This window comes from Herpailurus yagouaroundi, unplaced genomic scaffold, assembly GCF_014898765.1.
Source record: "Herpailurus yagouaroundi ecotype Mexico unplaced genomic scaffold, PumYag 140, whole genome shotgun sequence".
NCBI lineage: Eukaryota > Metazoa > Chordata > Mammalia > Carnivora > Felidae > Herpailurus > Herpailurus yagouaroundi.
In genome coordinates this window covers 36,421,595-36,440,724 of record NW_024412395.1, presented here as the reverse complement: position 1 = coordinate 36,440,724, position 19,130 = coordinate 36,421,595, and the positions used below count along the sequence as shown (strand labels likewise).

The window sequence follows — 19,130 nt, the reverse complement described above, 5'->3', positions numbered from 1 at the left end:
TCTGCACATTGACTTCAAGAATATATGTGACAAACACAGCTTCCCCAGAACATGGCAGAACAACATAAAAGCAATTCAAAAGCATGATATAACTATAAGTAAATTTAAGTTGGAGACTTGAGGTGCTTATTAAAATAATTCAAGCTTTTTAAAATGTACTTTTGTCTGATATATGAAGATCACTGAGTTAGAAAAGAATTTTGCTTGATTTATCCAGAGAATTGCACCAATTCGCTTTGTAATTGCATTTCGATTCTAATTGAAAACCACGCACTGAGAAAAACGCATGCATGCCTTTTGCACACCTTACAAAAATACACAAACATCCATTTCTTTCTTCTCAGAAGGTCACTACTAAGGGGAAAGTTCATCAGATTCTAGTAATTAAGTTGTTTTAGAGAAGAGGTGTTGGGGAAAGCGCATTAATTTCAAACCTCAAAATATTTTCAGCTTCAATGGATTTTATTCTACTAGGTATAGTGTGTTATAAAAGAAATACCTAAAAGGAAACAAAACCAAACACAACCTGATGACATATGTAACCCTTTAAAGTACAATGTGTTATTTCAGGCAGATCAAACACACTATGGAGGGTAGAAATAAAAATCCTCTTAAGTAGCAAGCATCGTTAGTGGCATTCTCAGTGACCAGCAGAATCTCTGCCCACAGAGATTTGGTTTACAGTACTGAACAGAAATATGAGCTTACTAATGAGGGACGTGTACTTTTTGAGTTCACCAAAACCAAGTGTAATCAAATAAACAGTTTGACAAGCAGAAGAGGCATTCAGAGTTGAAAGTCTCGTTTTTCTTCCTCTAGTGAATGGAAGACAAGATGACATGGACCTCTACCTGGCCCAAGAAGGGATGAGTTTACTAATACTCAACACAAAGCTTCTCAAACAAGAGGAGACTAGACAGAGTTAGCAATTTACAGTTAAATGCCAAAAGTGAATGAAGACACTTTTAAGAAGCTATGCATGTTTATAATTTCATTTTTGTAAGTGTAAAACTTAGAGCTTAATAGAAGATACAAATTCAGGTTCACATATAATTTCAAAAGAATTATAAAGTTCTAGCAATTTGCCAGACCTTATATTTCTTCAGATTTTAGCATATTCACCCTCCTAGGCAAGAGAACTGAAGTTAGCACTAATCACGCCATTTGCCTAATTTGACACAGCTAAGAGGTGATCCTAGGCTCAGCAAAAGCTTTTCTAACACAGGCTCTTCTCACTACAGCACCTGCTAGTCCCTACAACGTATCCAGAATAGAGGGTGCAAACTGGAACATAATAACCAGATCTGGCTTGCTTCCTGACATGTTTTGTGTATCCCATGCCATGGTTTTAAAACCATTTATTTATTTATTTATTTATTTATTTATTTATTTATTTATTTATTTATTTAAAGTAGGAGATTTCTCATAAGAACCCACATTTCTACCCTCTTTGAAAGAGCAAAGATTTTCTAAGGCTGGGCTCACAGCCTCCAAGAACAGAGAAATGACTGCCCCTCTTGGATGTGCACACTTTCTACACTCGCCTCTTTCCTACTTTCGCAAGCTGCCTTCTACCCTGCCATGTGCTAGCACTAAAGTATTTTGTTCCTGATCCCTATGTACCAACTACAGTAAGACCTGTTTGCTGTGAAACTGGAGAGGAGGAACTTTCCGTATTCATAGTCAAAAAGCTTATTTCATTACAAGAGGCAATTGGTTATAATGACATTTCATTGGATTCTTATAATCAGGTATTATTGATTATCCTGTTTTATTTTATTTTTTGATTATCTTGTTTTAATCTATACACATGTTTTCAAGTTTCATGGACTTGAATTTCCATTTGTTCAAATATATGTTTGATAATTTTTAAAGCTGAGGGAGAAATTTATAAACCCAACTGATTGGGACAAATCAAGGAACGAAATAATCTAAAATAAGGATTACATTTACCATGAACATATCTTCCAGAAAATTACTTCGTAGACTGGCAGGTGTACTATTTGATAAAACAACTGTAATAATAAAGAAAACTTCAGTTTAACTAAATAAATTAGATAAGAGAATACAGACCACTGAAGGTGAAAATCTGCAAACCATAAATTCTGGTTACATCATGACATATTGCAAATAACTTGAAATGTCAATATGTTTTGTATAATGTTTTAAAAAACACAGACCTGAAATTCTGGGTAGTTGTGGTAATACCAGCCACCTAAATCTGAAACTATTCACACATTCTGCAAGAATATACAGCTAGGGTGCCTGGGTGCTCAGTTGGTTAGGTGTCCAACTCCTAATTTTGGCTCAGGTTATGGCCTCACATATCATGGGATCAAGCCCTGTGTGGGGTTCTGGACTGACAGCACCCAGTCTGCTTGGGATTTTGTCTCCCTGTCTCTCTTCCCCTCCCCTGTTCATGTGTTTTCCCTCTGTCTCCCCCCTCAAAATAAATAAATAAACATTTAATACACACACACACACACACACACACACACACACACACACACACACATATAGCCAATAAAAACAAATAAAAACACACAAATCCTAGGCCTTCAGTATAACTGGAAGTTGGACAATAATAAAAAATGTCAAATTATCTGCAAATAGAAAATTAAACACCAATCTATAACAGAGTTACCTTTCAAACTCAAACTATATGTATTACAGAGATCTAAGAAGTCCAGAAAAATAGTGAGGAAAAGAGGAAAGCAAAGGTCCTAAAAGTGACACAAAACTCACTTTCAGAATGTCTACTAAAACTATAAAAATGTGAAAAACCTATCCAGACATTTTAGAACATATACACAGAGAAGAAAGAGACAAAAGTATATAAATTTCAAGGTGACAACAATTTTTTTCTGAGGGACAAGTAAGGCATTTAAAAATGATGGGATATGTCAAAAAGACATAGGCCCCAGCTTCAAGAAGTTCTTAATAGTCATATCTGGGACAAGTGGAATATTGAAATACATAATTATCACACAGAAAAATATTCATTATAGAAAATACAAATAACAGAAGTGAATAAAGTATATAGGGAAGAAGAAAAACCTGTTCCTTTGCCTGGAATGCCACCTAACAAAATGTAGATGTATTGATGGAGTTAGAAAATCACCATTAAGCAAACATGATAGGTAACTGTCAACAAAACACCTGTGGATCAGCAAACACTCATGGGTAAAAGTATGAGGTTGAGCAAGATATTTCCATAGTCTTAAAGCATCTTCTCACAAACCACTTATTAATTATAATGGGGAAAATAATAACTTCCACAGACACCTGGGTAGCTCAGTCGGTTCAGTGTCCAACTCTTAATTTTGGCTCAGGTCATAATCTCAGTTTGTGGGTTTGAGCACCTCGTCGGGCTCCAGGCTGACAGCATGGGGCCTGCTTGTGATTCTCTCTCTACACCCACCCCCTGCCCCTTCCCTGCTCACTCACTCACTCACTCACTCACTCACTCTCTCTCTCTCTCAAAGTAAGTAAATAAGCTTAAAAAAGGAAAATAAATAAAATAATAACGTTCAATGCAGAAACTTGGCAGAGACCACTGTAACAATCAAAGACAACATCAATAACGGAGCAAATAAACATGATGTGCCTCCAGGTCTGATGCACTTAAAAAGGACACAACATCACTTCTGTGGTACACACATTTGCCAAAAATGCATAACCCGAGTCGATCATTAGGGAACATCAGGCAAGCTCAAAATGAGGAAAGTCTGAAGATATCTTCAAATTCAAAGTCATGAAAGACTGAGAAAATGTTCCAGATTAAAGGATTAAAAGGCATGACAACCAAATGCACATATTATCCTAGATATACTGTTATATAACAGTATTTTGTTGATAATAAATTTCTTAATTCCCATAATTTTACTGTGGTTATGTAAGACAATGTCCTTATTCATAGGAAATACACACTAAAATACTTCAAATAAAGAATCATGATGTCTGCAACTTATTCTCAAAAGATTCAGGGAAAAAAATATGTGTGTTAAGTATGTTACATGTGTATGCAATATGTTACATCATTTATGTTACATATATGTAATATATGTAACATACAATTATGTAATTATGCTATACACACACACATACACACACATATGGAGAGAGAGTAAGCAGAAATAATAAAGAAAAAGGAGCAAAATGTAAACAACTAACGAATCTGGACAAATAGTATTTAGGGTCTTAGGTACAATAATTGCAAATTTTCTGTATGTTTGAAAGTATATCAAAATTTTAAATTAGAGAAAAAAGGTAGAAGTAAATAAATGTTTTACATTCATTAGGATATTTTGAGATTACAAAAAAATGGTCAAACAGATAAATTAATGACATGTTTTCAGATCAAGAAAAAAATTAAGAAGTTAAAAATAAACAGAATCATTGGCCAGGTTTTGGACAGCTAATATGACAAAAATCCATTTTATCTATCTCTCTATATACATCCTCCTGCATTTTACATATTTTATGTTGATATATAATTTATATATTAAATACTCCTATATTTAAAATAAAATATTGTTTATTTATAATTTATATATTTGTATTTGCATATTAAATACATAAAATAGAGCAGAATGAAAATAATTTTGGAGTCTAGCTTTGGGTTTTACATAAATAGTACAGAAAATATTATATCCAGCAAAAGTAAAGTTAAATAATGAAATTTTATTAACAAAAAAGATCATCAACAACTAAAGGGAAAAAATAAAGAAAAGGATTATCAGATAGTATTTAAAGGGTATCAGTATAAGTGGTTATTCCTTATATAGTTGTTTTGGTAAATAAAAAATTACCAAGTTCTTTTTTATAAATTCAGAAAAAAATTAAAAATAAAATCAACCTTAATTCCTTAAACAATATATTTTATGTATAACTATTTTCAGACCATTCTTTAAAGAATTATATATACATATTATTTTATAATTAATTTCTCTTTTTACTTGTGAATTTTTCTGTAGCAATATCATGCTTTTCATCATTAAAATGCAGAACAATTTTCCTGATTGATATCCCATGCATGCCATTATTTATTTTGTACTTTTTCACATCTGTTACCAAAAATATTAAAAATAAAAACACTGCTGTATACTGTTGTATATATCTTCTGCCAGAGCATGATTGTTTTCTTTAGCTAAAATACATAGAAAGGGAATTGTTAAGTCAAACAGCATGAGGCTCTTGAGACTTGATAATATTTTACTCTATTAATATGTTAACATAGTAAGTTAAATAATATAGCATTCATTAATATATCAATTATGTTAATAATACTTGACATATTTTATCAATACATATGTGCACAATATTCATATTTGAACCACACAGTCAGGTTATATTTTATAATCCCTGCGGCCAGTGGTGGTCCTGACAAATATTTGTTGTTTGTTTATAACTCAACTTGGCCCTAGTTCTTCATATTGTCATGTCTTGAATTGATTCCATGCATTCTTGGTATTATACACATTGAGTAGAACTTTCAAAGAAGTTACCGCAAAATTTGACTTGAAATCAAAAAACTGTTTCTATGAGAAAAAAAAAAAACAGAACATTTTAATTAAATAATTATTTATTTTTGGAGGATTTAACACAATTCCTTCTCTTACAAAGCAACAATCAAGTACTTCATAGGACTTAAAGAAGGAATATAAGTACAAATAGACAAACATGCATTACAGTCTTGTAACTGGATTGTCACATGGCAAGGTGGAAAGGGGAAGGCAGGACCCACTGCAGGGTCCCCTGAATAATCCAAGCAGTTCTTCCGTGTCTCATTTCTAATTACGGAATGGTGTCAGAATGTCTGCGTACTGTCATTTTATTTACATGACCTATTACCATTTACATTTACTACACTAAATATTACCTTTTTTTTTTTTCAAGTGTCATTTTAATTGATGGCTTGCACCAATCTTCAACTTACTGCAGCCACTCTTCTTTCTTCCTGTGTTCACTTTGGATTCTTGCAGCTCCCCTACAGATTTAGCAACTTTCTGGTCTGTAGATTCCATACTTTATATTCTTTTAACTTTAATTCTGGAGATTAATACCAATTTCATTCAATATAAGCACCCACCAACCTTCTAAAGTCTTCGCTGGTCTGCCCTGGCAGGTCACGGAGCCACTGACAATCACAAGTTACGCCTCCTTTCACATGCCATGTGAGACAAAAGCTAAACTTTACCAAAGTGAAGAGTGACAAACTCTTGTTTCCTCTCATATTTAAACCTTGTCATTGTGTCAAAGAATAAAATTAGATTAAATCAGAGTGATTTACTTCTCTCAAAATCATGTTGGTTGTTATTTCCATTTGTTCTGCCCTTTTGAGACGTGTGAGCATCAACTGTCTTTTTTATTTATTCCTCTATTTTCCTAGATATCAAAGCATGGTGATTAATCTATAACTTCTAAAGTCATCACTAGTATATTCTCATTCTCTCCCTCTCTATCCCTCCCTGTCTCCTTCTCTCTCTCCCTCTCCTGATCATTCCCCACCCCCTACACTTTCATGTGGACTTCAAGAACCCTAAGCTAACTCCCTTGCACAATTTCTATTGCAAATACAACTTAATAATCATCCCATGATAATTTCAATCATGAAAAGCATGACAAATCAGAAGCTCCTGAATATTGTACATTATTTCCATGTAATTCTCCTGAAGACCATTAACCAACTGCTATGAGTACATAATTCCATATCCAGTCTATACTCCATAGTTAAATGCATAGGTAATGCTTTGACCAACTTCCTGGGAACCTTCGCCCCTTGATTTCTGACAGTGTGTCTACACTGTATAGTCTGTATGATGTGAAAAATGTTTATCTATCCCTCTTCTCTATTTGCCCAGTTTGGGAGAAGTCAAGACCTTTTCCTAAACCAAGTCAATTCTTGTTTTCCTGTCATTTTTTTTTCATTGAATGTTCAAGGAACTGGCAAAGTGCCTGTTACCTGTCTCTCCATTCAAAGAGCTTTGAATACCTTCCCCTTCATCACCTGCTGCTGTCTACATGGAGATGAGAAAATTTAGATCCTTTATCCTGTAAATTGAAAGCTAAAACAGTTTTGCTTAACTCACTCCACCCCACTCTCAGCAAACACACAGTAAAGCATGGCATATTTTATACCCTTCGCTTTAGCATTTTCTAGTTTCTGCAGAAATTTTACCTTTTCCTTTACATATCCCTATCTTTTGACCCATTCCACCTGCATGAAGTTATTCTAAACCAATTAGAGGTACAGGCAAAGATCGATGTTCAGAGAATGTCATCAGTGCAATTTATAATATTTACTATTGTAAAGATTTAAAAGCAATCAGAGTGTCTAACAATTAGACGTCAACTACATAAGTTGTGGTTTGTGCAGATAATAGAATTCCATGTAGTCACAAAACTCATGTCTCAAATAGTATTTATTTATATGCAGAAATCTAAACTATATTTAAAACAGTTTACTTTCTAAAATAATATGAATAAAGGGGCAACTGCATAAATAATTATAAATATATATTTACATATATGTATATAAAATTCAGAAAGATTGACCGACTATATAGCAAAATGTTAATCGTTATCTCTGAATGATGTTAAAATATAAGCAGTATTAATCTTTCATTCTTTTCTTAATGTTGCAAATCTTCTGCAAAAATATACATCATGTTATAATCCAAAAAGAAAGAATACTAGTTTACAAAAACTCAGAGGGAACAAAAGCAACAAAGTACATATATAAGAACCAAACGCACGGCTATAAATCAGACAAAACCTTCGCATTGAAAGACCTGGAACCAGCATAGACAAAAGTAGGGCATAATAAGATGCAACCATCAAAAAGTTAGTAAAACATATTTTAAAATGTGATGCGGCTGGACTTGTCAGGTGCCTCCCCAATATCTATTCTCTCCTTCCCTGGTTATTATGTTCACTTCTATGCCCTTTGGCTTTTGTCTAAAATGTAGATAAAATTGTTAGAACTCTGGGCAGCTGTTTTGAGTACATAAATCTTCGGCTGGCTACAAGGATCCTAGCCCCCTGGTGACATGACAGAGCCATCTTATCACGCTTGGGTTACCAATATTAAGATTTCATATGTCGTGAGGAAAAAATAAATCACTAATTTCTTTAGGCTACGTGGGAGATACACTGGCTACACTTTCTAAGTGATGCTTATCATCTAAGGGTTTTCAGATACGAATAAAGAAAATGTTTCTCTGTGATGGATGTAATGATTATTTGACCAGCATATGGATTACCAAATATTAAGATTCATATGCCAAATAATACTTAAAATGAAGAAGAATTTAAAGGAGTGCAGAGAAGAGAAATGGAAAGAATTAACATTTAGGAAATTAGGATACCTTAATAATGACTCAAATGAGAAATTTATATTTCATAAAAAGAAATATCGAATAGTTTATATTTAAGTGTGTAAAGGATTTTTAAAATTAAATTCCAAACAGTGAAATAGCATTAATAGTAGCAGAAGAGATTACATTACATATTAAAAATGAATTTCCAGAAACTAAAAATTGTTTAGATACTAGTTATTTTTTTAAAAAAACAAAGACTGTTTTAAACATCTTTAAATCTACATTTAGAACTGCGGCCTTTCAAATCATGAGATCCAATCAGAAACATGGTATGAATATATGATGAACTTTAGGTAGTGATTGTTAGTTTTATTCTGTATGTTTTATGGTCAATATTTGTGTTTTTCTTCATGCTTTATGTCATTGCTTAAGTGTGTAACATTTGTATTAACTTCTTTTGAGAATTAGTTAAAATTTGTAGAGAATGCATCCTTACCTCAACCACACCATCCAAATACATGGTGTGGCAGGTTGTATCTTCCAAAGATGGTCACAACATCTCCTATCCACCATGCTCTTCTATGTGACCCTGACATCCCACCCCTCAAGAGATGAAGGTATAACTTTACCTCCTGGAATCTGAGCAGACTCCATGACTCATTAGACCAAGAAGATATGGTAGAAGAAATACTGTATCATTACTATGTGTGGCCTTTCACTGGCCTAGAATCTTCTGTTTTCTGCCCCTTGGAGCCTTCAACTGCCATGTAAAAAGTGAAGGCTACTCTGCCATGTTGAGGAGCAATCATGCATCAGACATGTGACCAAAGAAACCATATTGGACATCCAGGTCATCTGGCCTTAGAGGACTTCACTCCCAGCCACCACCTGACGGCAACTACATGAGAGAGCCCAAGTGGGGAGCTCCCAGCTGAGCCCAGTCAGTCCACAGAACTATGAGACATTATGAATAAACTGTTGCTTTAAGCCAATAAATTTCAGGACAATCTCTTGCATAGCAATAAGATAACCAAGAAAAAAAAATGTGATCATTCTAGAGTCTAAAATCTGGAAGTATGAGGCAATAACCTAACATCTTTTATTTATTTACTTGAAATTATATATATAAACATATACTGACCAGAAGGTGAATTGTTTTTATGATAATCTCTCTATTTTTCTGTCTCTGTCTCTACCTTTATCTATGCAAGTTATCTTACTTCCAATTAAAATTATTTCCAATGGTTTTCTGGCTACACACACACACACACACACACACACACACACACACACACACAGTGTCTTGGGGCAGCCATTCAGCTTATAAAAAAGAATATATAGCAGAAACCTGGATGCCGTTCCCATATGAGGAACTGACAATACAGAAAGCAGTTTAAATTTGTTTTCTGTTCTCCCCCAAAGCATAACTGAAACCAATAAGACCAAGGAGAAAATTTAAAAGGAATCATATTGAAGCTCAGCACAAGGAAAGGTTCTCTTCCTGTGAGAAATGCCAAAACAGAATGGGCTGTCCCAAGAAAGGGCTTAAGGAAGAGTTCGAGAAAAAGTTAAAAATCCATACTTCAGAAATGTGGAAAGAGACCTCAAGTACTGGCTAGTTGCTGAAATTAAATGGTTTTTAAGCACCCTTCTGAATCCATGATTTTGATAAATTTGTGCTGATTACTTTGGAATACACTGCACTAATATTTTTATATCCCCATCATATTTCAGAAAAAGATACCAGGAATGTCGCAAAGATTCATTCAAATAGAGCATCATTAAATTCATAACCCTTTATCCACTGAATCAATATTTAACAATTTCTCAAGACATTTATTGAATGACTAGCTATGTTACGGACTTTGGTAAGCCTCGGGGGAACAATAAGAAATACAATGCCTCTGTTGTGAGGAAGCACATAATTTAAAAGGGGAGCAAGATGACGACACAATTAACTATGATAACATGGTGTAAGTTAGCAACAGCAATAGGCAAAAAGTGTTATGGGAACAGAAAAAAAAAAAGAACAGAATAACTCTGGCTTGAAGACTTGAAAAAATTCCTTAAAAAAGAAGTATCATTTGATCCTTGGTGTGAGGGGACAGGCAATTCAAAGCTGACAAGCAGTGTGAGCAAAGAAGCTGCCATGGACATCGATGACATATCCAGGTAACACAGAAAGAATCCAGAGAGTCCTGAAAATAGGTTAGGAGGGTTTAAAAGATGAACTGTGAAGCTACAAAGGTCATTTGGGATAGAATTCTATGAATGATCTGGAACGATACACTAAGGGATTTGACATTTACTCTGCAGAGCTTTTGAAGGTTTTACACCCAGGAATGACATGTTCAAAATTGCAGAGAGATCCCTCCATTGACAACGTGGAGAATGCAATGGACTGGACGGTGTGGGGGAGCTTTCTTTAGAGAAGCACATTAGTCTTGGGTTTAGATTAGGTACAAATTTGACTGAGGGCAGGTAGGGTGGCAGCATCACCCCTCAAGATCCTTCTCAACCTGAAATTCTAATTTCTGTCCCTTGCAAAAGAAAAGTGATCCAGACAAATTCTTATACATGACAGAAGTGGCAGAACTCTCAGGCCACAATGGCGAAAATCGTAACAACACTGCCATTTCAAACACCGAATGTATTTTACAAGAAGTATATAGGGGCGCCTGGGTGGCTCAATTGGTTAAGCGTCCACTTTGGCTCAGGTCACAATCTTGCGGTTTATGAGTCCCACGCTAGGCTCTGTGCTCACAGCTCAGAGCCTGAAGCCCATTTCAGATTCTGTCTCTCTCTCTCTCTGCCCCTCCCCACTCGTGCGCACAGTCACTCGCTCTCTCAAAAATAAACATTTAAAAAAAAGTATATGAAGTGCACAATCTTGACTGGCTGACAGTGGAATTTGAGAGAAAAAAATCACAAGGAAGATATTAACATAGCACAGTGAGAACGCACTTTCAACTATCTTACTGGAAAAAACATAAAAATTTGAGTGACCTAAATCCTTTTCGGTCTGCGTCATTTTCCAAAGTAGCATCTACTGCTTTGGAAGGCCCAGGGGACATATCCTTACATGTGCAATCTAATTAAATGCATGTAGAAAGGACTTAATTGTGTAGGGCATTTTGCTAGGTGCAGCACAAAAAGAACTGTGTTGGACTGCCTTCTTGGATTTCATAATCTATCAAAGACTGACAGATGTAGATATACATCTATAATTTATGAAGATGGAAGAAAGGTTTCATTTAACTATAGGAACAGGCAAAAATACATGTACTTACATTGAATGCTTCATGAGCATTCATATGCAGGACAATCCTTGATTAGTCATTTCAAAGAAAAGCACAGCTAAGGGTCAGAGAATAAATATCAGTGACCAGATCTCACTCCAGAGACTTGTTATAAGAAAAAAGGAAATCTCAGCTCCTATCTGGCTTTAACAGTGCTAAAAGCCAAGGTCAGTGAGGCAGTCCAAGGCACAACATGCCATAGGACTGCAGGTGCTTAAAGGAAGGAGAAATGGGCCAACCATGACACGGCATCAGTTCTCGGGTACTAGCTCCTTTCCTTTCCTGCTTTCCTTTTCATTGGTGTTGGGCAATTCAATGTGCACATTCAGCCTTGCACAGGGAGATCTATATATAGGTAACAGCAAAAGGTAAGAATTCATAAAACACCTAATAAAGTATGAACCTAGACTGAGAAAGTTAACACATGAAAAAGTTAGAAATTGGGGTGCAGTGTGAATTTTTTTTCCTTTAGACTAATATATAGTGTGTGACATCAGAATCCTTAAGTCCTCTGAATGAGTTGCTTGATGGCAATCAGCCAAGTATATCATCAGATCGCAATTCTTGATATAAAGAACCTCACTGTCCTTCAAGCCCCTGTTCAGTGGTAAATGAACAAATGAGGTGAATGTTTTCCTACAAAATACAGTCATGAATAACATGGTATGAAGACAAGTGGTGAAAAACACAGAGAAGAAAAAGTAAAATTTCTACAAAATACCAGTACACAGTAATGTACTCATAAATTGTAAGTTTATAATGTTGATACATAAAGATGATAATTATATTTGTTTATGGCACGAGGCTCTTTCTTGTTAGAACACATGGCCTTATGAAAACATGCAGCTCTATTCTGCAGATGTTCATCTCTGAATAAGAAAATAATCCTCAGAAGCCGGAATGAGAAAATGATCTTTTTAATAGTATGAGACTTCAGGAAGGCAGAAACTTGACAGGAAGCAGTAAGAGCAGATGCAGAGAAAAAGGGATTTTGCCTAGGGGACCCCCAGGGTTTTAGAATTGCAAAAGCACTCAGTAATTGCATGCAGTGAACATGAACCCATTGCTGAAAACTCATTTGTAAGTATGTGCCCCTTAATGAAATTTTGGAAGCACCTGACCTTGCACCATTTATGTGGTGCCTTAAAATAAATGGATCCAAAAACCACTGGCTAGATTTATTAATTATGTACACTGACTGCTTAAGAAGGAGTCATTTCATGCACCAATCAAGGGTTCTGCCGTATTAAAATGCAGCAACAGTTTATTGGCCCACAATTGTATATATCGAGTTCTTGTGAGAAATAGCCCTTTGGCTAATTAAAAGTGTATGAGATTTAGACAGTAATAAAACACAGATGATTATAATACATATTGATTAAATTCACAAAGTAAATTTTATCATGGCAAGTGCTAAGTACATATGTAATATGTACATATAATAAATAGAATAAATATATGAATTAAAAAATAGATGGAACGAAAACATCAGTTAAAAATGACTAAATGTGGTAGTTTTAGGTGTGGTGTATTATTATGGAGAGAAGTGACATATATGCATGTATGTGTGTGTTTGTGTACATGTATATACCATAAGGTATATAAGGTTTTATATATAACCTTATATGCAAGGTTTTAAGGTTGGCAAAAAACTCAAAACTGAATTATCAAACAATAAGATCAGTAACTTATATTTAGCTTGAGTGGTACCCAAGCACAAGATGGCAGAGGTCACACTTCAAAACATCCAGAGAACCCATAGAAACGAACACTCAATTTTCAGTAGAAGCCCTTTGGGAAACACACACACACACACACACACACACACACACACACACACACACACACACGGTAGCCATTAGCCCTGTCCTATGACAGGAAACAGGAAGTACAGGATATATCTTTGATTTAGAGTTAATTAAAACTGCATTGTAAAATCAGTCTTTGCTCTCCTTCCTATACCTTGGTTTTATATTTATAATGATGGGGAATTTTTTTTGTGAGTAACTAACTTCCAAAACACTTGTTAAATAAAATGAAAACTGATCATAAAGCAAGCTTACAAGGTTAATTATCAGTGGACTATCACACTATAAAGTAATTACAGGTGGTATAGTATCTTGGCCAATAGACACAACAGTACAAGAAAACCAATAGTCTGTGACTTAATGTAAACTTTATTGAAAACTGTTAACCTCATACATGGTTCCCACACATCACAGGAGCTATAACTTGATTTTAAATATTTCTCACTTAGAAATTCTTTACAGGGTTGTTGAAGCTGATAATAAAGTTTTCTTTTTCATCAATTTCAAAATATTATTCAGGAGGCACAGAAAACATCATGATGGGAGGAAAAAGGAGTACTAAGTAAATACAAACTGAGGACTCAACATTATTTCTAGGCTGCACTAGAAAACTGAATCACAATAAGAAAAAATTAAGAAAAAATTATTTTAATAATATCATTATTTGTAATGTAAAATGAATTCTTAAACACAAAAACACATACATTGTTTAATAACCTATAAAACCACTTATATAATTAACTCTCAACATAATGTAAGTTAGTCCTTTGTCACTTTTTAAAAATAACTATTCTATTTTACTGAACATGTTTTTGCAGTTAAGAAACTTGTAGGTTACATTAAACAATTAGTTCTGGAACATTTCAACAGTCTGAAAATCATTCCAAAATAAATCAAAAACAGCATGATGCACCATTAGATTCCTATCAGTAGTTTATTAATTTATGTACAATTATCATTTGTTCAAATTACTGTAGAGGAAATGACAAACTATCAGTGTTTAAAACAACACATTTTCTTCATATGATAAGAAAATTGGTATTCAAATATGTCTAAATGGGAAATCAATTACAATTTGCTATTTCAAATTATGTGTTCTTCTAAATTAAAAAAAGAATAGAAAACCTCCAATTACCTTTGATAAAAAAATCATTAAAACAACTAGACATCACATATTGAATATGAAACTCAAAAGCACAAAAAATAATAACATGTCACATCTTTTTCATTCAGGCGCTAAGGCTCGGAAGGCGATACATTTTAAAATTTTTACTATTTTTCAGATTCACACACAAACTAAGCTCTCATCTTTCAATTTCCCTTAGAATCATCCTCCAGAAAACAAAAATAATAACACAGTCAAAGCTGATCAGAAAACTAAAGGGAAAATGGAGGATGACTGCTCAACTTAACTAAGAACACCTAACAAAAATCAGCAGTGACCCTGGAATTTTCCAAATAAAGCAAATAGAAGAAGCCTCCCACACTTTTGCTAAGCTAGATGCACTCTCTGCAAAGCAGCCATTCAGTGTTAAGCATTATGAACGATTTGTACAATATTATGATATGATATTCATCATGACGTATTTTTGCCTTCACACATTTACCTTCTCTTCTCTCTTAGATAAAATTTCTAAATATTTTGCTAATACAGTTTAACTGGGTTTCTGTTTTACTTAGCTTCAATCCTATCTTTGACTCCTATTTATTTATTGTCTCTTGGGATCTGATTTTGCAGTTACTCTTTACAATAGCTCTTCCAGGTTTGACCATTTTATTTTGGAAACGGGTTAAGCAGGCCAGATTTACTAGGCACCTGTCATGCTAAATGCCAGTAGAGGACCCTGGAACAGGAGATAGCATTAATAATAGCTAGCATTTGTTGAGCATGTGCTAAATACCAAGAACAATAATTGATACACTACATGCATGCCACCTCAACCCTCATGACAACTTATTAAAATACTTACGTGGGTGAAAATAAATATCTAGCTCTTACTATTGTGAAAATAAAGTGAGCTAATCCTATGAAAAGTTCTTAACAGAGAACCTCATGTCCAATTAGAGACCTAGGTTGTATTAGTGTTAGCTATTATTTCTATTACTGTAATTTTTAAGATCAGGTAACTAAATTCCATAGAGGCTATGTAACTGTCATTTGCCATTCTGTTAGTAATTGGATGAGTCATAGTTTTTGAACTGTATTTATGCAAGTCCCACAGTCAGACTTTTGCCTTTAACCCAACCAAGTTTCATTGCCTCCTCCAAACTTGAATGTCTGCATTTTTTCTACCTTCCAATCAAGGGCTAGTTCATATACTTAAATGTTCTAATGAATTGCCAAGAACATTACCTTTAAAAGGGAATTTAACAGACCCTTGATTCATCAAACTAAGTGATGTAACAGGACAAAGCAGCTCTCACTGCACCTATGTCACTGTTCAAAAACCAGATCACTCAGAAAATGGTAAAAGGAGATTGTAATCACAAGATGTCCACAGAAACCAGATATTTACAGCTTTAAAGAATGTCTCATGGTTAATTTGACTTTTCTCACTTCAAAATCCCCTATCCTTCCATACCATAAAAATACTAGATTTTAATATATCAATTAAAAGTAAGGGTTTTTTTTCTTAATTTTCCATAGTACATTTTTGTGTTACCTATGTTCCAAGCTATGGAGGAAAACTAGGAAACTTTCTCTCCGACTCTGTCTGTCTCTCTCACTACTACAAATTTTCTTTGGTTTGCTGAACTGATGTTCATAGTCTGAAGATGCTAAAGCACACACACATATACACATACGCACATGCACACACATATTTCTCACACACACACACACACACACACACACACACACACACACAATTCTTCCAACAACTAGCAGGTTAGCAATTTCTTGTGAAATGCATCTGTGTTCTCACATTCATTAGGAATAGCTACCAACTTTATTTACAGCAACTATTTCTGGTTAGCTATGAATAAAATGTTAGCCAAATGATAAGATGCAGGGAGAAATTCAAGAGCAGCTGCCAATCTAAGAGGGCAATATTCTCACATCTGTGTAACAGTGAAATGCCCATCCTTCATCTATCAGTTCTGTGAGTCTGCAGACACATTAGGTAATCACAGTAACTGGTATAATTTAATGACACAGAGGGCTATAAAATTTACCATCTATATCTGGAAACCACTACAAAAAGTTGTTTAAAATTATTGCTTAGTGTCATTAAAATATTTCCTTTTGTCAGGAAAACAGAGGTGGAATGAAGATAAGATCTTTTACAGAAGCTTCTGGTAATGTTCTGCATCTTTACATCAGCAAAAAAAAAAATACATTGTTTTAATTATAAGAAAATAAAGTGTTGCGTAATGAAATAAAAATGCTATCGAAACAACTCTATCTAGGGAGTGATTATTCCAGATTAACAAACCTGTATAAAAGAGTATGATTCTGATTTGAGTGATCAGTTCAGTCAGACACAAGGCAAAAACTAAAGGAGAATGAGGACCACTGGTGAAAAGGCAATTACACCTTTAATAAAGAGCTAGAGCAAGCAAGAAGCCTGAGTCAGTCTTAAGAACTATCATACCTAGAAAAATTCATTTCATTCTCCAAGAAAATAATAGGCCTATCTTTGTAAAAAATACACACTAGGATATAGAGTGATACCAGGTATTTGCTCATACCAGTTGCTTTATTTAAAGATAAGGAAACTGAACTTCAGAAAAGTGAAATGGCATGCTACAGACTTTATGAATGGATTTTATCCACACTAGAATCCAGTTCTTCTCTTAGCACCGTGATCTTTCCAATTCCCTAAGGGATGAATGCTACTGTGCTAGTGTTCAGTTCAGTACTTCTCTTTCTTTATACAGTGCAGCCCCCTCCCTCAAGCCCAACCAGTTCCTCTCCCCAGTGGAAACCATAATTAATTGCTTATTACTTCTACAACAGAACTCTTAAATTTGTCCAGACTTTATAAAAAGATTGACTGTCTCTATGAACCAGGGTGATTTAACAGAAGAAAGTAACTGGAATTTGTAGAAACTGAGAGTATGTAACCATTTAAAAGTAGCCACATTTTTATTTTTTTAAATTATTTTTAATGTGTATTTATTTTTGAAGGAGAGAGAGAGAGAGAGAGAGAGAGAGAGAGAGAGAGAGAGAGAGGAGGGGCAGAGAGAGAGGGAGACCCAGAATCTGAAGCGGGTTCCAGGCTTTGAGCTGTCACCACGGAGCCGGACGCGGTCATCTGGCTCATGACCTGTGAAGGTGATGACCTGAGCTGAAGTTGGATGCTTAACCACTGAGCCACCCAGGCGCCCCAAAAGCAGCCACATTTTAAAAAAAATCAAATCAAAGCATACTTTAACTAAACAAATGTATCTGAAGTGTTTTGGACATTATCTAAACATGCCACATTCCCCACTTCTCTGTACTCCTCCTCCTAATATATTCATTCTTCCTCCTCTTGGTTTTCTTTCTAACTTTAAAGAATACACCGTCACTGCTATTTCTTGTCATCAACTCTAGACTGTCTCTTCACCCCACTTGGTATTAGGCTAATCTTCCAATCCCTACTATTTCCTGCTGCTTTCTCCAAACCCCATACCAAATGCCCAGCCCCCACCATTTTTATGTGTACTGTAACATTATCATTGCTGATAATGTTTGCATTCTGTTCTGTAGTCCTGATTATCTTCTACATTTCATCTAAATATTGATACTAAAAATTTAGAATGAGTAAACACCATTTATATTTAACATAAAACTATGTTCATTTAAGAGCTAACTAAAGTTCTAGGATTTTTTTAACTTTTTTTAATGTTTATTTATTTTTGAAAGAGAGAGAGAGTGTGAGCAGGCAAGGGGCAGAGAGAAAGGGAGATACAGAATCTGAAGCACACTCCAGGCTGCCAACTATCAACACAGAGCCTGACATGGGGCTCGAACCCACAAATCGCAAGATCACCACCTGACCCAAAGTTGGATCCTCAACTGACTGAGCCACCCAGGCACCCCTGTAAAAGTTGTAGGATTATTTTCCTTTCTTGCCTATCCTTTTCTTCTTCCTGGAGATACTACCTTTATTTTTTCCCCTGGCACGATTTTTCTTTTCTTTCCAAATACATCTTGAACAATAAACATTTTATAATGCCTCCTTTTGTCAGAGAGACTCTCACTGACCTAAGCACTCCATTTTTTACACTAATCCTATACCAAACTGGAGCAACCTAAGCTGTTTACCTTTCAGGATTACTTCATAGCTAGCATGCCATGTCTTTTCTCTTAATTAGACATTGCTGGAATTGGACTTCAAGTAACTTTGTGAGAAAGGTTAATATTTGTGGAAAATAAATTTAGTCTTTGTAGGTCTAAATATTTCTTTATGCTACCCTTGCACTTGATTGACATTTTGAGCAGATATGGAATTTAAGTTGCAAATCATCTTTCTTCAGAAATCTGAGAATTATCTATTAATTCTTGTTTTTATTGAGATATAATTGATATGCAAATTATTCTGGTTTCAGGTGTACAACATAGGGATTCAACATTTGTATACATTGTGAAATGATGACCACGATAAGTCTAGTTACCAACCGTCACCTGCCAAAGTTAACGCAATATTGACTGTATTCCCCATGTTGTACATAATATAATATAATATAATATAATATAATATAATATAATATAATAT

General features: G+C 34.7%; 1 protein-coding gene across 4 annotated transcripts in view; it reads right to left on the bottom strand.

Annotated features, from left to right (window-relative positions):
- Positions 1 to 19,130, bottom strand: part of GALNT13 (polypeptide N-acetylgalactosaminyltransferase 13) — a 555,198-nt gene that overhangs the window by 517,697 nt on the left and 18,371 nt on the right. The window lies entirely within an intron of this gene.